Here is a 21318-nt window from a genome sequence, read left to right on the forward strand (position 1 = left end):
TTCTGAATGGTTTGCCACACATAGCAGCTTGTGTCCCCCAAAACTCAAAGGATCTAGCATTAAAAAGAAGGAAGAGGACATTCCTGAAGAAGATGGAGGTGTCGCTAGAGAGTTCTTTTGCAGCATTGGGGACGCCCCCAGTGCTGCGAGAACTCATTTGCATACCGACAAAAAACGGGATTTATACCGAACAGCGCTACGGAGAAGAATAGCCTTTCTTAAGGCTATTTCTACATGTCAACGAGAAAATGAATTGATTTTATTGGTAGAATCTCTTTAAAATTGAACAGCCCAGTCCTTTCCCAGCATCTTCTGTTGGGGAAGAGACCATTAAACTCATAAGATGGCTGCCAGTAAAATAGGGTGTTCGGACAGCCTGCTTTAATGTGCATGGGGTCTTAAACTAGGTATCTATTTTTGATGTTTGTTGTTTGGAAGCCATGGAGCGTGATGTTGCCATCATGCATATTTTTCCCATAATCCCCCAGTGGAACGAAAAAGGCTTGTAAGTCTCCATATGCCTGTAAAGTTGTTCACTCCCTAAGGAGTGTTGTTATCCCCTGATCATGAGTGACAAATGTACATCTGGGAATGAAAGCTGGTGGTGATTTTAAGACCTGGTGACTAGGGTTGAGCGATGGGGATCGGATCCTGATCGGCGATCGAGTAAATTTCACGATCGCAATCAGGTTCCGATCCCACCTTTAAAAAAAAAAAAAAAAAAAAGATCAGGAACGGAATTCCGATCTCGATCGCTCAACTTACCTGCACGGATCCGCTACTGCTCCTCGTTCTCGGTCCGGTCCTCTCTCATTCACATGCTTTGAGCGCCGTGCACGCCCCCGCCTCCCAGGCTAGTGTTACAGACCTAGGAAGAAGGCGGGGCTTGTGGCTTAGGAGAGTGTGGACGGGTACTGGGAGGGGAGACGTGATTGATGCACTCATGTCTCCCCGCCCACACTCTTAAGCCACAACAAGCCCCACCTACTTCCAGTTTCAGTAACACTAGCCTGGGAGGTGGGGGCAAACACGGCGCTCTGAAAGCATGTGAATGAGAGAGAACGGGACCGAGAAGAACGGGGAGCGGCAGCGGATCTGTGCAGATAAGCGGACAACAGGGGGGGGACTAAGTAGCCTGTGGATTTTTTAATCACTACACAGCGTGGAGTCCAAAAATTGAAGCATTCAATTTTTGGAATCCACGCTGTGTAGTGAATAGGATTGTTTTTAAAATCCGATCTTTGATCATTAAAAAATCCCATTGACTTGCACTAGGATCGGAATTGGGATCGTCCAGTAATGCAGGTCATTGTCATGGTTAAATGGTCGCGGATTGCAGACTCTACACAGATGTTTTGGCTACTAGACCGTTTAGATATTAGCCAGATTATTGGTTTCTTGCATTGGAGAACAGGCGCTTTTTGCTTGAACTGACCCCTTATTGGTGTTAGCAAAGTCCTGTCCTGCCGTAGTGGTGCATCAAAATAGGCCGAAACACCAGCCGCGTGTTTTACATTTCCCTTCGTTATCCATTAATATAAGTATTTAATAAGGTAATAGGACCTGAGTTTAATGAGTTAAGGTGAGGCGTTGTAAATGTCGTGCTACCTTGTGAGCTGCTTGTGCCCAAGACACACATGCGTACACGCCAACACGTACACACATAAATATATGTTTGATACAAGAGCTAATTGTGTGTGTAAATGTTCCAGGACGCCGCTGATGTAATTTTCAGCACATTAAATACAAGAATTGTACCACCACGGTGTGAGAACAAGTTTCCAGTGCAAAACTGCACTGCCAATTAGCACTGTGTAAATATGTACATAGAGCGCAGGAGCCTCCTGATCCAAAGCTGGCATCTAAGTGTGTGTATGTACAGCTTAACCCTTCTCTCTCCATGGCCAGTGCACAACGCCTTGGCAATATGGCTGATCTCTAGCAGTGTGATATGGCACCTTATAGGAGCATTGTTATGGTCTGTGTTGTATTATATAAGTCGATTCCTGGAAAGAGTAACCCCTTTCAGGTGATGGTGGAAACTTGATCACCATGCTGGAAATGATGTATAACAGGGGTAGGGAACCTACGGGTCTCCAGCTGTTGCAAAACTACAACTCCCAGCATGCATACTGTTCTTGAAACTTCCATGGAAGTGAATGGAGCATGTTGGGAGTTGTAGTGTCACAGCAGCTGGAGATCTGAAGGTTCCCTATCCCTGGTCTATAAGGTACAGCTCTATACACAAATGGAAAGCTGAACCAACAAGGATTTGCTTTTCAAGCAATAATGTAGTATGATATGGACTGATGTCCCAGCAGGCATTCTGTTTTAATCTTCTCCCACCTTTGGGGTCACACTGTGACTCCATTCCCTAGTGGTAGTGAAGAGGTCACAGGGCTACATAATGGGAGCCACAACTAAAGTCACTGGGCATCCTTAGCCATAGAGTGGCGTCCACAAGTAGGTAGGCCTCTGCTTTCTCTGCCCAGAGTCCAGCAGACTGACACCTAAGTAAATCGGAATCTTTTTCCGTGAGCTAGTCTTTCTGTTACAGAGTATCTTTACAAAGACTAATACAAGTGACTGGGAAGTCTGGTTGTAGCAGCGGCGGAGGTTGTCAGACAGAGGAGGTGTCAGGTTACTGCCAGGTGTGTGAATCTGTTAGTCAGGTACATTCCTGCTTGATGGAATGCGGCCTTTGTTAGGGGCCAAGTAAGCCAGCCGGGGCAATAAGAGCACGCAAGACTCCTCAGGTGCATTGTCTGCAAATGTGCACCTTGGGAAGACTTGAAGCCTGCTTTCCGTGCACTACTTTTTTTTTTTTTTCCGCTGAATATGGGCTGTTTCCACAAGAATGTGAAGTGTAGCATTAACATAAAATAGAACATATAGCCAATGTTACCTGTACGTTGTGACTATAGATTGAGTCCTATTGCTTAACCGTCTCCTTATTCTCTTATTATTGTATAACATGGGCTCTGCTTAGAAGCGGCAGTCTCAGATTACTGCACTATTCTTAGTAGGTGGAGGGTCGCGAATAGATTTACTGGAGAGTTGTCTGACTTGTGTATTGCTCCTCCGAAGACAAGTAGTGGGAGAAGTCCTCACCATTGCCTTGTGCATTGCAGACTGTGAAGCATGTACTAAAGTTTCTTTCCTATTTTTTTTTTTTTTATGTAGATAGTGAGCCCCATATAGGGATCACAACGTACATTTTTTTTCCTATCAGTATGTCTTTATAGAATGGGAGGAAATCCACGCAAACACAGGGAGAACATACAAACTCCTTGCAGTTCCTGGCAGGATTTGAACCCAGGACTCCAGCGCTGTAAGGCTGCAGTGCTAACCACTGAGCCACCGTGTTGCCCCATTTCTTTCCTATTTTTCTGATGGCACACCATGGGGGGAGATGTATCATTAGGGAGATTTTTTTGGTTCAAAACAGACCTAATAAAAAAAAATCTGCTGTACCATAATTGGCACCAAATTGATCTATTTGGCCCACCCATATGATGAATAGCTCTGTCCTGAGATATATATATATATATATAATTTGGTAATGTCAGTTAGACAAACTAACCACCCCCACTTTACCACCTAGGGGTGTACAATGGTGCACATAATCCTAATACCAAACCCACCATTTTGTAGTCGTATTTTTTTTTCTTTTTTTACTACCTAATAAATGTCCCCAATTAATCGTACTCACTATATACTCTCTTGCTATTTCACTATACATCTTTCATAGACAACAGCCGCACAGTGCCACATAGTGGCATAAATCTATAGAAATATATATATGTGCCTGTATAAAGTGTATATGTATGACTATAGAGCTAAATGTTATTTCAGAGTGCAAACAATTTCATGGTGCTGTACCTATGAAGAGCCCGGTTACTGGAGGAGGCGGAGGTTTGCTTTCAGGTTGCATATCAAACCTGATGTGTTAGGGGTAACGAGTTCCAAAATATGGGGGATGCACAGGAGAAACCGTGATGACGATTGTGCAAGGAGCGGGTGGAGCAAAAACGAATGTTTTAAGAAGATTAGAAACTACATGTGGAGTCGTATCTGTGGATGACATCAGAGAGGGATGTGGTAACCATTTACACAACTGTTGTAATGAGGTCTGCAAGACGGAGATGGTCCAGGTTTAGGCTTCATTTTAATGGAATTTGCAAGAATCCTATGCAACTCTTCATTGAGTTATAGCTAGCCACCTTCTAATACAGGGGTAGGGAACCTTTGACTCCAGCTGCTGTGAAACTACAACTCCCAGCATGCTCCATTCACTTCCATGGGAGATCCAAGAACAGCAGAGCAAGTATTCATGCTGGGAGTTGTAGTTTTGCAACAGCTGGAGAGTCAAGGTTCCCTACCCCTGTACTAATATAATCCCTGAGATGGGAGATTGCCCAGTAACATTTAGGGAAAGGGTAGACCCATCTATGTGGGGTTTTCCATTAGCAGTACCCGAGTTGCTGCGGTTTTGCACTTCAGGTCAGTTTTCACTGTAGATAATTTTTCCCCCAGACTGTAGAGGAGATGTGTTAGGATGTCGTTCACTCTGCTGCCTCTTATAATGCAGTTTATATGTCCCAAGAGGGTAAACCCTTAATAGTAATAAGTAGTGTGCGCCCCGGTATCTAACAGCAAGCTATGTCTTTCTCTGGGTTATGAACGGGGCCAGAAGTTTGTTAGTTTAGCTGTGTCCATGAAGTCTATTTATCTAAATCTACGCATAGGATTTTAATCTGGGTCATGATGAGACCGGGTGAGGCTAAGTAAGTTGACGCTGGCACTTTTCTGGACATGCCTCTTTAAAAGTGGGTTGCTAACAGGGTGACAGGCTCCATTTAAGAAGCGGGTGAAAGGGTTGCAGCTGGCTTTTTCTCTAAAGACGTCTAGAGCGAAGGGAGGGTGTTTTGAGGGGGACAGCGCTGTAAAATGCAGGTGCCACACAATGGGGCGGCTGAGGAGCATTGTGGCATGTCCATGCTCACCAGAAATCTCCATCTGTCAGTGCACAGAAAACTCGCCGTCTAATGGGCAACAAATCATCTCTCAACGCAGTCTTGCCTCCGCTGACCGTGTATAGAAAAGAAAAAAAAAATCCCAACACATCAGAAACTCTTATTTTCCTTCTGAGATTGTTAGTGGAGAGATCACCATTGCACAAGGAGTGAAAGCTGAAACTGCTCCAACTCCCTCCTTATTCTCCCCTGTCCCCACCTCGGCGTGCCACATCCCCACAGATGGCCCCATTGCAGCTGCGCTAATCCCCATATAAAAACAAAGCCTTTGGGGTCCTTCACAAGGTTTTCTGAAATCTTTTTTTTCCCTTCTTGGAATAATGTGAACATAACAAGAACATCGGTGTGGTTCCTATATGGCCCTGGCACCGTCTGTTACTCCCAGCGAATGACTGTTACGAGCAAAAAGTTAACTGTTACCGAGGAGAAACTTTTTGTAGTCGGCTAAAAGGGTCAGAAAGTAAAATCCGTGAGCTCTTTTATGTAAGAGGTAAAGAAATGCACTGCTAAGCGTCGCGTTGTAGCAGACTCATGTTTATGGACTGTGTCATTGCAGAGTAATGGCACGGTGTGCAAGGAAACCCGTACATTTAGGAAACCATACAGCTGGCCATGTCGTACAGGCAGTCCTATCTGCAGACAGTATGTTCTAGGACCTATTCATTTATAGTATTGTAGAGAAGTTTTTATTTTACTGATCGGAGTCTCTGCTTCTGGGTTAGGAGTCCAGTGATGGTCCTCACAAGTGATTGACGGGTATCTCTGTATGCACCGTCATAGTGGGAAGGCTCTTCGTCACTAAGTAGGTCCGCCAGCTGTACTTCTACAAGATAGCGAATGAATGAGGTACTGTAATGGTCAGCAGCTTGTGGATCCACCGTCCTACCCAACTGGCGACTCCCAAAGGCGTTGTCTACGTATCCTCCCACGTTGCAGGAAGACTTCCAGGTCACTACCTCTTGGAGTGATCTTGGTTTAGATGGGAGTTGGACAAAGGCCAGAGAGACAACAGTGTCTAGTTTGTCTGCAGGTGGATACTGCTCCGAGTTGTAGACAGTAGGGGTTCAGTCGTCTCAAGCCAGTCCAGTGCGGTAACAGGAATTGGGCAGATCAGAATGAACAGGAAAGAGCCCAAAGGTTTATACACTGGAAACCAGTCAGTATGCCTGACAAGCCAGCAGATACCATTGAAGGGACAAGTTAAGCAGTGAAGTTATATGGGTGGGTAATGTTTGCCTATGTGTGCTGGCCCTTTAAGAATCTGCAAGGAAGCACATGTAGGAGCTAGGAGGGAAGCGGGACAAGCAGGAGAGGAGATTGTCAATGCAGAACATTGGTCCCATCAGGACGGATGGCATGACAGTGGCCATAGAACTCCAGTGGTCTCAGGAAAGTGCAGAACTTGGTGGCAGAGACAGGAGGAGTCGTGTCTGCACCAGCATTACAGATGCTTAATCTCAAAACTATACATCAGTCTGCTCAACTCCCCGTGCTCTATAACACACTGCCCAAAGATCAAACCCATCGTTTTGGCCACGCTTTCCACTTTCTTCATGTGTTTTTCTGTGTGGCTGTTCCTACATTACCATTATATATATATATATATATATATATATATATATATATATATATATATATATATATATATATATATATATATTAAAATTTTATTTTATTTTTTATTTATTTTATTTATTTTTATTTATTTTATTTTTTTTCTGATGTTGAGCACCTTTGGCGTTCCAGCTGCTGCAAAACTACAACACCCAATATGCTCAATTCACTTCTATGAGCGTTCCAAGGACGGTAAAGCAGCTCTTGCTTACTGGGAGTTGTAGTTTCTCAACAGCTAGAGTACTGCAGGTTGCTGAACCCAGAAGTAGAGGATTGGAATGGAGAGTCTGTAATCTGTAGAAGTTATGGGGCATAACTTTGGGCTGGCCTTAGCTCTGGAATACCATGGCACTGGAGATGAGCGAGTAGTATTCGATTGAATACCTCCCCACCATAGGTATTCGTGTAAGCAGCTGAACACCAAGGCATTAAGCACATCGAATATTCAATGCATTTAACCCCTTGGTGTTCGGCCACTTACACGAATACCTATGGCGGGGAGGTATTTGGTTGAATACTACTCGCTCATCCATTCAGATATCACCAAGGTTAATACTATAAGATATGAGGCTTTATATAAAGCATATCCTTCATCTGCTGAATCACTTGTCACTTTTCTGTGCATTAAAAAAAAAGCTAAGAATGCTGGAAAAAGTTACCCTAAACTACAGGATTTGTGATATTTCACAGCTCTATAACCTTTGTATCCAACATGTAATTTACTAAGAATTTACTAAAAGCAGCAAAGTCTGTCAACCAGTTTGTCCTTTATTACATTTCCCACAGTGCCACTCAGCTATGCAAGACTCCTCATTGTGAGATCATCCAAGTTGTGCAGGGTCTTTCAGGAGGCAGGTGGTTGGGATGGCGGTCATGTTGTCTGGGGTGCTGCTTTCACATAAAGATAACTTGTGTAGCAGTTGTATATAGATTTGTTTGTATAATGTAAATGCAATATGTAATGCAGTGGTTAGCGATAGGTGTATTCTGAGCAAACGTCTCCCAGGGCGCATCTAACTGCACGTTTATAATCTCTACTTTTTAGGGTTCACATGATTTACAAAGACAGGGCAGAAAGACGAGGACTGCTCTCCCCTAATTTGTAAGTTCACTTGATGTTTTTATTCCTTCTAATGATGTAATAATAATATTCTTTGATTCAAGAACTTCAGTTCTCTCTGCCCTTTGAATAAACCTATAGTTTTAATGGACTGTACTTTAGTGTACGCTACAAAGATGGCACATGCCATGTACAGATTTGCCTTGGATTTTACCCACTTATTACAAATATCAGTAACATTGACTTAAATCCATGCATTTTTGTTATTGTGAGGTTTTGTAAAACATCACTCCTTCGTGTTGCAATTTGCTGCCTTGAAGAAGTCCGTCATTTCTGAATATGCAGTTATTAATAGTTTTCATAATGTTACAGGCTATGGACTTTTTTTTTTCCGTTTATTCATGTTTCCTAAATGCAAAATGAAGAAGATCTTGATATCTCCAGCAAAAACTACCTACCACTTTGTAGTTGTTGAGCCTGTATAACGCCTTCACGTAGATGGCTGTCCTGCTGTTTCAGCTTTCTGCTATTTTTAGCTGTGAAAATGGACTGTAGATTGGAGATTGGTGAATGATATTATCATCCGAGCCTTTTAGGTATGAAAGATCACACAATGAAGTTTGCAGGCGAAGGAGCGTCAGTCATGTATCAGGCCTATTAGTGTAAAGAGAGGGCCATCAGCAGTCTTCTTCGTCACGTTTGTTTAGCGGACGTGAACGCACCCTTACAGCTGTGAACGTGTCCTGGTTTTTCTTCTTGTCCAGCCAGTCATTTGAGTTCTTCAGTCACATTTTCCCCTTCCTCTGACAATTCTTTGCTTCCGCGACATGCTTCAGTTTAAACAGATCAATGCGGCTGCAGTTTTCTTGTCATAATGAACAGTTTTGCAGACAAAGACCATTGATTTTTTTTTTCCTACTTTACTCATAGCTCTGAGTATCCGTAATAAAGAAAATGGAGACATTCTGAGCTCCATAGGTTCTATCTATCTATCTATCTATCTATCTATCTATCTATCTATCTATCTATCTGTCTGTCTGTCTGTCTGTCTGTCTGTCTGTCTGTCTGTCTGTCTGTCTGTCTGTCTGTCTGTCCGTCTATTGCTACATTGTACAGATAAGCAAAGTTGGTTAATCTGTGAGTATTGTGTTGTTTTTAATGGAGCATTTCAATTGCAGCCTAAAATTCATGTTGTTCAACTTTTGCTAGGTAAGGCAAATTTTAAAGTGGAGGGTAGGGAATTGCTAAGGGCCCCATTTTCTAGAAGGCCCAAGGCAAATCACAGTGTGAAAAGCAATAGGACACCAAAGAATTGTATGGTTATTAGATCACAGCCATACCGTCCTCTGTACCTCCTCCCGCGCACTGATAGGTAAACGTAGTTGGGAGCGACTTTACTTGTTGCACATGCATGGCCCCATTTTCGATAAAACCTGCCTTGTTGTTACATGCCGTTTTTTGTATAAGTAGTGTCTGCAAAGTCAATTGCCACCATTTTATTTTCTAATGAATACCATGAGTCCTTGGTAAGACTCTGCATATGAGAGACCCCTAGAATTGTATCCTTGCTGTGATACTTATGTGTAGTAGGTTCATACAGCCACTGTTAGGTCATGTTATTTCAGTAAATTTCTTTTTTTTTTTCTAAATGTAGATTGTGAGCCCCACATAGAGCTCACAATGTACATTTTTTCCCTATCAGTATGTCTTTGGAAATCCATGCGAACACGGGGAGAACATACAAACTCCTTGCAGATGGTTTTCTGCCCTTGGCGGGATTTGAACACCAGGACTCCAGCGCTGCAAGGCTGCAGTGCTAACCACTGAGCCACCGTGTGGCCCCTATTATTTCAGTATATTTTGTGGCAGATCCCTGAACTTTTTATAGAAATATACAACGTCTGAAAATACAGCCGTGTGAATGTGCCTTAGCCCCGTCCAGGGTAATGCAGCCAGTATACAGCGGTGTCCTTTCTTACCTGTTCCACTGTTAAATGGCCAGCTTTCAAAAAATAAATTCTTACTTACAATGTGTTTACTTTTTTTTCAAAGCTGGTCAACTTGTGCCATTCATCTTGGCATATCGCAAAACCGTCAAACGGGCAAGGAAGGACACCTATATGTATGTGAATCCTAGCGCTGAAGGAGTAGTGATTGGAAGTCTGCCAGCAGACAGTGCTACATAGGTGAAGAGCAGAGTGGATTAAACCTATCTCCGTTGATGGTCATACTACTTGCATGACAGAGGAAAGCAGGTCTTAAACCCCCTTTTAATCACAAGTGTCATGGAGGTGGTCCCTTCCTGTGCAGTGTCCTGCCCTGAACACGTCAACAACCAACCAAGAGATCGCTAGGGCCCTAAACCTAGATGGGAGGATTGAGGTTTGTAAATGCAGATTCCAGGGCACTGCACAGGAAGGGACCACGCCACTTCACCAGGAGAATTAAAACTTGTTGTCCCCGGTCAACCAAGTCATGTTTAAGCTGCTTTGCCCCTCTGTTAGCAGTTCTGAGGGGCTTTACAACTTTGACAATCTCCTGGTTGAGGAAAGATTGCTAAACTGAGCGTTTGCAATGTATGCAAGGTTTCCTGGCATGGGGTACCCACACCTCTGCAGACTGACCAGCATGGCAGTGTAAAATTGGGTTTTAAGTGCAGCAATCTTCTAATGAGTCAAGTATATTGTCTTTGTATTTTGGATAGTGGTTTTCAAACAAAAGCCTGGGAAACACTTTAACCTTGCGCCCGGGGCCCCAGGAAAGAGTAGCACAGAAGGAGTAACTTCTTTGTCCCAGCTCAAGGTTCTCAGTTTACTCTCCATACAAAGGTTATATACTTGGCTTTTTGGACTCCACCTCCTCCTCCTGCTAAGTGCAGCTTTCTTGTCCTCTGGGAATTGGCAGACATTGCCAGAGAAGGCAGAACTCGGTTATTGTTAACCTTTTCATTGTCAGGTGTTAATGAATCTTTGTAACTCCTATTTGCCCTTCTTGCATTGCACTTTCTAGATAGCAAAACATACAAGTATCAATCCACATACCTAGAAAGGACTCGATGGACTTTGCAGAAAACTAAGATGTAGTCAGGGTTAGGTTAATCAGAGAGCGGGTTACATGACCTGTGCGGTTATAGCCAATAACATTACATGTTTATTGCATGAATCCAGTGATAAATTGCTCACATTTACCAAGCGCTGGCATAAACCACTACAAAAAAATGTAATATTACAAATTTGTTCTGGAATTTCGCATCACATAATAAATTGGAGAAGCAACTAGGAAAATGTGTGTGATTTCCAAAAAGTAGAATTTATAGTAATGCACCAAATTTATTAAGAGCCTCGTCCCTATTGGCACCTCTTTTCATGTTTGTGGAGTGTAAGCTATTGCAAACATCCTAACTTTTGGCCCTACCTCCTCTTTCTTAACCTTCCCATTTATTCTGAAACTTTCCAAAAGTGAGAGGAGAAAAAAAAGTTGCAAATTTTAGTGCAAACATTACGTACATTAGAATGTGACTTGTATATGTTGAAAAATGTTTCCATGCATTTAGTTACGTTTTATTAAGGGGTGTTCCAGGCTTAATAATTCTTGGAATCGATGGGAGTCCCAAGTATCAGCATACCATCAGCAAGCATTTGTATTGTGACTTGGTGTTACAGCTCAGCCCATTCCTCTTGAAGCAATGCTCAAGGATCCACCCTGAACAACTCAATAAGTCCCAGAGAACTCCTTTAAGATGAAGACCTACAAACAGTGCAAACTTTGTGGTTATCTGCCTGAATGTATCATATGTAGGTAGTATGTTCTGAGTGTTAGCCAGCTCCAAATTTATTACGAGGCACGTGCCTTTCAGTAAATTCAGTGTAACTTGCCCCAACAATCTCCAATATTTCGGGTAGGTTCAGATCTCCATTGGAGACCTATGAATGGACTGACTGGCCCCCATGGCTGTGCGATGTCATTTCATAAAGCGGCCATGTCACGGTTATTTGTAGCTAGTCTTTATGCCTATCAGAAAATATAAAAATATATTTGCGTTTATTCCCATGTATAAAAATAATAAAACCGCAGCAAAGCCTCCATGTATTATATGTAGAGCCGCAGTCAGATCATAGGCCAATGTTAAAGAAAACTGCATGAGGTGCCTTTGACCTTTGCGAGGCTGCAGAATGCCCTGTTGCCTTGTAGAGGGGACCCTCTGCCAGGAGCGCAGGCTGTTAACTAGACACCAGGACTCTGGAAACCATCAAAGTCTTGTTTTACTCTGTTATTTATTAAGACTACAGGAAATAAAGCCAGACCACCAGTGGTATAGCGATTCCAGCTGGGCCTGGATGCAGCCATAAACAATGGCCCACGGGTTAACCTTCCTGCAAGCCGCTAAAGACCCACAGATCTGCTGCTTTGCACTCCATGGCTTTTATATAGGCAAGTTGTCGTTCCTGCAGGGTGCCAGCAGCTTCCTGATCCAGGAACGGTCAGCAACATAGAAACAAGTTAATAGGGCCGGCGAAAATGGTGATGGCTGGAGCAAGTTAGTGCCTGAACTTTACAGCCAGCGTTTCTTCCTGACCGGTGGGCTGCAGCTCCTTGAGCTCTTCTTGTTTTCACTCCCATGTACAGCTGTCCTGGGCAAAGAGTCTGGTTTCTGCTATATAGGGTTAAACTCGAATCTCCTGTGTTTGGATAAAGCCTTCAGGATGAAAAAATGTTTCCATTTAAAAACACCTCCCTGTCTCTTCCTGTCCCAGAGGCTTTGCCGAGTCTTTGATGTCTCTCTAGTAAATGAGTGCTCTGTGTCTCTCCCTCTCCCTTCCCCTCCCACTGTTCAACCCCAATTGTTTCCCCTTCACCCTATCTATCTATCTATCTATCTATCTATCTATCTATCTATCTATCTTCTCCTATCTATCTATCTATCTATCTATCTATCTATCTATCTATCTATCTATCTATCTGCGATCTCTGTCTCTCTCTCCTGTATCTAGTAAACATAGCTTCATAAGATTAAATAATAGATTCTGTGGCTCTACCGATACTGCATTAGCTTAAAGGGGACCAGTTATTATCTCCTTACTTGTCTGTTTTAGTAAATACTTGTATTCCTTAATGAAATAACAATTCTGGAACAAATTTTCTTATTACTGTGTATTGTACTATTCCTCTGTTATTCCTCCTGAAATTTTATGAATAAATTGGCAACTGGGTGTTACCATTCTCCATGTTTATGGGGAGTAATGCTCCACAGTACAATACGATCTGCACTGATTAGACAGTATGAATGTGCAAGGACTCCCTGTGCTTAAATAGAGTTCTATGGAAGATGCCGCAGGTTATCATGGGTGATGCAAGGGTTTCCTAAAACAAACATGTCAATAGTATTGGGGGTCTCTTTTAGCTGGTGCCCCTTTTATCAGGAGTGTAGTGGAGGTGAAGCGTATACATTGGAAGTTATATTCATAATCTGGAATCTTATATGACACTTGGAAAATTTCTTAAGCTATTAAGGTGAATTTCTCAAGCCTTCAACTCCAGAACTCTGGTGTAAAAAAGTGTAGGTTTCGGGGGCCACACGGTGGCTCAGTGGTTAGCACTGCAGCCTTGCAACGCTGGAGTCCTGGTGTTCAAATCCCGCCAAGGACATAAAACCATCTGCAAGGAGTTTGTATGTTCTCCCCGTGTTTGCATGGATTTCCATCCCATATTCCAAAGACATACTGATAGGGAAAAATCTACATTGTGAGCTCTATGTGGGGCTCACAATCTACATTAAAAAAAAAAAAAGTGTAGGTTTGACATTTTTTGTACTTTTTTGTACTTGTTTGCACTGACATTTTTTGTACTTGTTTACACTGACATTTTGGATTTTTACACCATTGACTCTACTTTTGACAAGTGGGTAGGAATGTGGTTTGGGTTAGCCTGTCTGTACTCCGAATTTCAACCACTGTGACAGTGGTGTAGAATGTGGTGTAAGGCTGGATTCACACAGGAAGTTTTGGACTGGATTTTGACGCGGAGGCCGCCTTAGAATCTGGTCCAATAGACGACTAGCCGCGACTAGATGCCGGTGCATACAGTGCATGGGAATCCAGGATTAGGCCCAAATAAATGGGCCTAGACGGGAAGGAGAGTTGCTCCGCGGAATCCGCCTCAAGAAAGGGCATGTCGCTTCTTTTCAATTTGTTCCCGCTCACAGAAAAAGGGACCCATTGAATTCAATTGGAGGCAGTTTTTTGAGCCGGATTTTGACGTGGATTCCGCATCAAAATCCGGACCACCCCCACCCTGTGAACCCAGCTTTAGTAGACCTCAGGATAGATGTGTCAGATTTATCAAACATTGTGTGACATTTGGTAAATTTGGCGCTGGCAAAACTGACTTCAGCATTTCCCCATGTGTTAAATCTCCCCCACTGACTCTGGATCCACGGTTAGTTACTAAGATTTCACTTTCTGCTGCTCGCTACATTTTTGGAAAGATTTGTCCGCATCTTCCTAGTCATTTCTCTTAATGTGTTTGCCCACACCTGACTCTTTTAGAATCTAATATGGGTCCCATTGATATAGCACCAATGTGTACATGCATATATATGTAATAATTCACGTAGTCACACACAAGGAGAGTTTTGTGTGCTCAGCTAAAAATACCAGAGCTGTGACTCACGGGGTTATCCAATGCTCAGACACACAGATTGCTTTCTCTCTACAAGATTTTTTTTTTTTTTTTTCCAAGGAGAGCTGGCAGAGCAGATAAAACAGGGTTGGCTCAGTTCAGCAGTGAACGATTTCTGAGCAGTGAACTGCTGCAAGCATTGTACCATTTATCTTCTCTTATTCGCAGAACTATGAGGTTTGTGGAGTCATTTTATCACGCGGTATCTGCGTGCTTTACACCCATAGTAATACATACTATTTCTGGGCGTCTCGACATTATGCATGGAGCTCTGCAACCTATTTCTATTCAGGCCCTGCTTGTGCAGTCTACTATACATTGCAGGGTTTATCTATAATGCACTGTACGTTCTAAATTTTGGAAATCAGACATAGGGGCCTGCTCGTCCGCACAACATTTTTGAGCTTTCCTTTAACTGTGAAAATCCTGCTGCCCTAAAACTTACCAGCATGAAAGAGCCAAGAAGTTCCAATGAGGCGCTATCGTACATTGTAGCTACAGTACCTATACACATTACATAAGTGCCTTCCACATTGTCTCCATGCCGGGTGCCATGTTGCTGTCTTCTTATAAGGAATCTGTCAGGCCCCTTACGCTACCCCCTCCGAAGTCAACATTTTGTAGTGACCAAAGCGTTTCTGTAGCCAGTTACCTATGAAGATCAGTACAGCCGTTTTGAAGAATATGTATGTAAATCTTTGCCATGCGTAGCCAGCACTATGACTTAGTGGAGTGATATTCGGGCTCCCCAGCCACTGACAGACAGGTCTCTTAGACACAGAGAGTCCTTTAAGACAGTGGCTGGAGGAGCCCACCTATCACCAGACTCCTGACTAGCAATGCTGACCATGTGCTGCAAACTTGAACATATAAATCCTCCAAAACAACTGCGCCAATCTACGGAACTGTGTCGAAACCGCGTTGTGCGCACAGGTGTTGACTATATCTCTTGGTAGCCCCACAGTGCATAGAGTTGCAGGCTCCATCCACTGTATAGTATTGGAATGAAGGTACTGCAGCTCTGGTCGTATTGAATAAGAGCAGAGCTGCATCTGGCTCCCGGAGTCGGGCTAATCTATGTGGAGTCGAAGTCTTGGATCCCCAAATAAAAGTAACTCGGGGACAGAAAACCCCTTTAAAGAAATCTTATCTAGATGCTCTGAAAAAATTCTTCGTATGCTGCAGCTTTTCACCAAAGTTCATTTCATGAACTCCAATTTCTGCTGTTAAATATACAGCAAATCTGGGACAATTACTCATGAAGTCCTCCATTCCTTACCTATTGCACGTACATCTCATGTGGACATACCCTTAGGCTGAGAACTCATGGGGTGAACGCACAGTATAGGGGTGAAATGTCTGTGCCCGTCATACACATACGATTGAGCAGATACTACTGAAATAACCCAGATCTGCAGATAAATATCTCATGTGTATGGCCGGATTCACAGTGTGCTGTAGCTCACCACAGGAGACACCTGTTTACTCCATGTGACACAGGTTGGAGATGTGTTGAGAACGTGTTTCTTGCTACATAAGGGGCTCGCTGAAGCCCGGGCTAACAGCTTTTTGTAAACTAATACCTTTTTCAGTTTGTGAAGCTTTTAATGCCAGGTGGTCCTAACTTCTAACATCTGTCTCCTCTAGGGAATAACTGGTCCTGTTGCTTTTACTTGGGAGGGGGGCGCCGTTCGCTCTAGATTTCATCCATGAACTGTCCTTCGTTCCTTGGTTATTTAGAATTTTGTATTTTCTTGCTGCTACATAGTAACTCTAGTAGTAACATAGTTTGTACTACATAATGTAGGTGCAGTTACTATCTCATTGGTCCTCTTGCTATCATGTCTGTCTGTGTAGGAAGCTTTTTAGTAAATTAAGGGTAAATATCTTTATAGTTACCAGGGCTGTGGCGTCGGGAGGCCGAACCACAGACTCCTCTGTTATTCCACAGACCAACTCTTGACTCTGAGTCCAACTCCTTCATAAATGGCTGATGGCCGTGGTCAGTCATAAGCAGTAAAGATCCTGTAATTCCTATGAAAGTAAATATGTAACAAATTCTACATCGAATTATATAATATTAATAAATGTATAATAAAATTAGAAGTAATTAACAATTTTTTTTTTTTTTCACACTCCAACACCGGTCCAACTTGGTCCCAACCCTGCCTCTACAGACCCCACTCCTCCAGGCCTATCAGTTGGTGATCTATTCTTAGGTTAGGTCTTGAACTAGAGATTAGTGGGGTCCAAAACCCGGGACCCCCCTGACAATCAGATTTTCAATCGACTTCAGCATTTTGGTTAGCACAGCGGCGAGCGTCCTAGCTGGTTTTGGTGTTGCAGCTCAACCCCTTTCACCTGAAGGTGAAGTTACATTCTCCGATCCATGGGGGGTCCTGGGTGTTTGACCCTGCTGATCATTCAATAACCTTTTCTAAAGAGGAGCCATCATGGAAAACCTCTCTTGATACACGAAGTGGTAAAAAGCTGCTAAATCATTAATAGAGTTGAGCCGATCTTGAGATTTCAGGATTGATTTTTAAAATCCGATTTCTGATCATTTTCCAGCCGATCGTGAAATTTGCTCAATTGGGATTCGATTTTTTCCAATCCCGATCATTCAACCCTATTAATGATATATACATGGATAGGGTTGAGCCGATCTTGAGATAACCTCTGACCCCGCTGGAAAAGATCGGGATTGGAATTCCGATCGCGATCGTGAACTTTACTCGATCGCCGATCGGAATATGATCTTTTCCGATCCCGATCGCTCAACCCTAATCATTTAATGCACCCCTAAGAAGATTTATCTCTTTCTTGACTTGTCCTCCAGTGATGACTTTAGCGCAGAGATTGGCTAAAGCACTCATGTGAGTTGCAGGTCATGATTTCAGGGAAGTGAAGAACAACCACTTTGGATCCACTGGGGTTGTTGGGAATTGAGTAATTTTTTTGATAAAATTTTTGATCTCCAGAACCTGTATGTAGATTTTTCATTTCTATATTTTTTAGGTAGAGAAATGCTTTTTAAGCTGCAGGAATGCCTGTAATGTATAAGCGAAGTCACAAACCGCAGCTTTAATCTCTGGTTTCCAGTGCGGCTGTAGATCAGGTAGTTTTTACAGCTGTAGACGGCACAATGCCACTCGAGAAGCCAATGTAACGCACTGAAGCACCACTTGGTGGGCTAATGGGTGATTTCCACACAAACATAGGAGTCCTTGTAAAGTGAGCTTAACATATTGATTGCCAAAAGCTGATTATCCCATCAGCATTAATGAGGGTCTCAGGAAGCTTAATGATAAAGACAAAACCTTCCCACTTTCTGACTGGTCTTAACCTACGAATGCACGCTTCAAGCTTCTGTGCACACGTTACAGTCATTCAGTGTTATACGTAATGTTGTGCCTCAATGTACACGGAGTGGCAGCAGTTCTGTAATGCAGCATATCTCTCCAAATAACTCTTCGTACCGACATGTAAACCTTAGTGGTGCAGTATTTTGGATTGATACCGCAACTAATACACTGTTATATCCAGGGTTTAAATGATATTAAAGAAGACCTTTCAATGCTCCTGCCATGCCTGTATGTATTGTCAATGGGGAATCTTATATTGGAACTCTACATTGTACCATTCCTCTGTTATTATAAGTAGAAATGTATCAATTTGTTTCCAGTTGGGGGTGTGTCCTTACATAGTCTTAGACTAGAAGTTCTCATTGGACAGTGAGAGACAGTGCAGGGACATGCCCCCAAACTGGTCACGCCCAACTGTCATGTTATCTCTAAACTTCCAGGAGGAATAACCGAGGAGAATGTAGGAAAAGATGCTCCAGAATAGTTACATTAAAGGGGATGTGCAACTTCTTGCTTTAAACTTTAATAAAAAGGGGCCCTTAAACAGTTACTCACCTCTCCCTGTATCCCAGTCAGCAGCTCCATTCATCTGTATACAGTTTCCCTGCCTGATGTCACTAGTGATTAGGGTTGAGGGATCGGAAAAGATCGGATTCTGATCAGCGATCGAGTAAATTTCACGATCGCGATCAGAATTCCGACTGGCTCTTTTCCAGTGGGATCGAGATCGGAGGTTATCTCAAGATCGGCTCAACCCTAAAAGTGACTTTTCCCATAGAGAAGCATTGACTAGGGTTGAGGATCGGGATCGGATTCCGATCGAGATCGGCTGGAAAATGATCAGAAATCAGATTTTAAAATCGATCTTGAAATCTCAATATCAGCTCAACCCTACTAGTGATGTAGTGTTTGTGCAACAAGTCACAGACCTCAGCGGTGACCTCTTCACAAACGGCACATGACTGCTGTGACATTCTGTTTGTGAAGGGTTGACCACTGAGGCTGAAGAGGTCACCTGCAACAAATGCCCTGTATACAGATAAATGAATCTATAAGCACTGGAAAATGGAGGCCCAGGGAGACGTGAGTACTAGATTAAGTCTACGGGCCCCTCAATGGCACTAGTAATTAATTAAATTACCGTATATACTCGAGTATAAGCCAAGTTTTTCAGCACGGTTTTTGGGTTGAAAAAGCCCCCCCGGCTTTTTTTGGGGGGAGGGGGGGGTCGTCTATCACCAGCCGCAATAGTAATGTATAGAATCTCTCATAAAATAGTGAAGAAAAAAAAAAAGAAGCTATAAAAATAAATATAAGTTCTAAATCCCTCCTTTCCCTAGAATACATATAAAAGTAGAAAATTACTGTGACACACATACACATTAGGTATCCGTGTGTCTGAAAGTGCCCGGTCTACTGAATATAGGGGATCTGCAGTGCCCCTGTTCCGTCGGGAAGGGGTTAATAGGAGCACTACAGATACCCTATATTCAGCCAGGCTGAATTCCAAGTGGGGGAAAAAAATTCAGTCCTCAAGCTCAGGGAAGGGGCAGACAGACAACCGAAACACCCCCTCCCCTTCCCCAGTACCCAGCAACTACTGCACCCAAAAACTCCGACCATTTTAATTTTTGAAATTTTCCACTAGCTGCTGCATTCCCCCCCTAGGCTTATACTCGAGTCAATAAGTTTTCCCAGTTTTTTGTGGTAAAATTAGGGGCCTCGGCTTATACTCGAGTATATACGGTAAGTCAGACAACCCCTTGAAGGGAATACAAGTATTTTCTAAATCTGACACATCAGATTTCTTTTTTCTACCTATGATATTGTAATAATGCGACATTTTTAAACTACTGTAATACTATTTGTGTATATTTTGATTCTTTCATTATTAGGAGAAAAAAAATCCAGTGGGGGCCACCGAGCTTAATTCATGAAGGCAGCAGATATTGTGCAGACCTCTGCCTGTCTCTGCCATTTGTTGATATTAAACCTCAGTGTCTCCCATTAAAACGTCTCTATTTTGTTCTATATTGTTTAAATATAGCTTCCTAATGAAATGCCTTTTTATTTCATTCCTGCTGAATGCTTTGCGTTAAAAGTTAATTTGCAGTGTTATGCAAATTCTGTTTAACTTCAATCAAGTTTTTAATTATGTTTTTACCGCAGTAATTCCCATTTGATTTGTCATCTCCTGCTAAGTATTTAACGTTTCCAGGAGAGGTTTTTTTTTTTTTTTTCCTCTTCTTCTTCTGGATTTCTAATACAGTCACCTGAAATAATTTCACACTCCTGGAAATTCCACTGCCTATTTATTGTGTATACACAGAGATTGGCAATTATTGAGAAAGCCGTAGAAGCATGCTGAATTTCTCAATTCATTAACAATAGTTTCATAGAATAGCACTTCGTGCAATATAGAAAGTCTCTGGTAATAGTCTGACATGGCGGTGTGGAGAATGGAAGCTTGTTTGTAATAATTGATAATTGCTGATTTAGCGGCTGAGTGGTTAATTGTTAGGGAGGGATCTTAAGTCATGGATTTCAATTATGGATCGGAAATATTGCACTATTCTATAGAAGCCAAATTACTCATTTCTACCATGTGGCCCAAAAGTATGTGTATAACACTGAACCAATGTCTAGTATCTTCAGTTGTCTATACACATGAAATAGTTACTCTTTAAGGAGAGACCACCTAGTAGGTGTGTGGAGACTTATACAGCCATAGTCGCTCCACTGTAAGGGATCATGGGAGGAATATGCAAATCTGTCTCCCAAGATGTAAATAGGGAGACAGTGCCTCTGTTATGCTGCCCTCTATAGGAAGCACCCTGAACATCATGTCCGACTTTCCCAGATGCCTTTACTGCATGTTCAGGGTGCTTCCTATAGAGGGCAGCATAACAGAGGCACTGTCTCCCTATTTACATCTTGGGAGACAGATTTGCATATTCCTTCCATGATCCCTTACAGTGGAGCGACTATGGCTGTATAAGTCTCCACACACCTAATAGGTGGTTTCTCCTTAAAGAGTAACATTATCCCCATAATCTGGTTTCTCCGCCTATCACTTCCACCAAGTCAGTTCTCTCTACGCTGCGCTGACGAGGGCCAACCAGACCAAAACAGCCATCTGTAGCTGAGAAATTGACTTGATAAAAATCCCACATTATGCAGTAAAGGCTTCTGGGAAAGTCGGGCATGATATTCAGGGTGCTTCCTATAGAGGGCAGTATAACAGAAGCACTGTCTCCATATTTACATCTTGGAAGACAGATTTTCATATTCCTTCCATGAAATGGTTGTCTGCTGATCTCTCCTGACCCTTAGACACAGGCACTTGGCCCGGCCAAGCTTGCATGAGTTATTAATGGGAAGAATGGAGAGGGCAGCTGTCAGACACATTTACTGGTCGTGTACGTAACTGGGAACCATTGGCTGTGAAGTCAATAGGGCAAACCACTGAATCCAACTGCTCTATTCCACAGCCTGACTGTGCTTCCAACTCCTGCTCTGACCCCCTCATAAATGGTCGATGGCCTTGGTCAGAATTTGCAAAAAT

The 21318-nt window shown here is 42.8% G+C and overlaps 1 protein-coding gene across 3 annotated transcripts in view; it reads left to right on the forward strand.

The window, feature by feature from the left end:
* The window catches only part of ZMIZ1 (zinc finger MIZ-type containing 1), a 203037-nt gene that overhangs the window by 79860 nt on the left and 101859 nt on the right, over window positions 1-21318 (forward strand). For 2 of the 3 annotated variants that reach the window (XM_075257928.1, XM_075257930.1), the window contains exon 4: window positions 7696-7752. The exons of the other annotated variant lie outside the window; for it this stretch is intronic. The gene's annotated coding sequence lies outside the window, so the exon portion shown is untranslated. The remainder of the gene's footprint in view (window positions 1-7695; window positions 7753-21318) is intronic. 3 annotated transcript variants of the gene reach the window in all.

Source organism: Leptodactylus fuscus, chromosome 10 (genome assembly GCF_031893055.1).
Source record: "Leptodactylus fuscus isolate aLepFus1 chromosome 10, aLepFus1.hap2, whole genome shotgun sequence".
NCBI lineage: Eukaryota > Metazoa > Chordata > Amphibia > Anura > Leptodactylidae > Leptodactylus > Leptodactylus fuscus.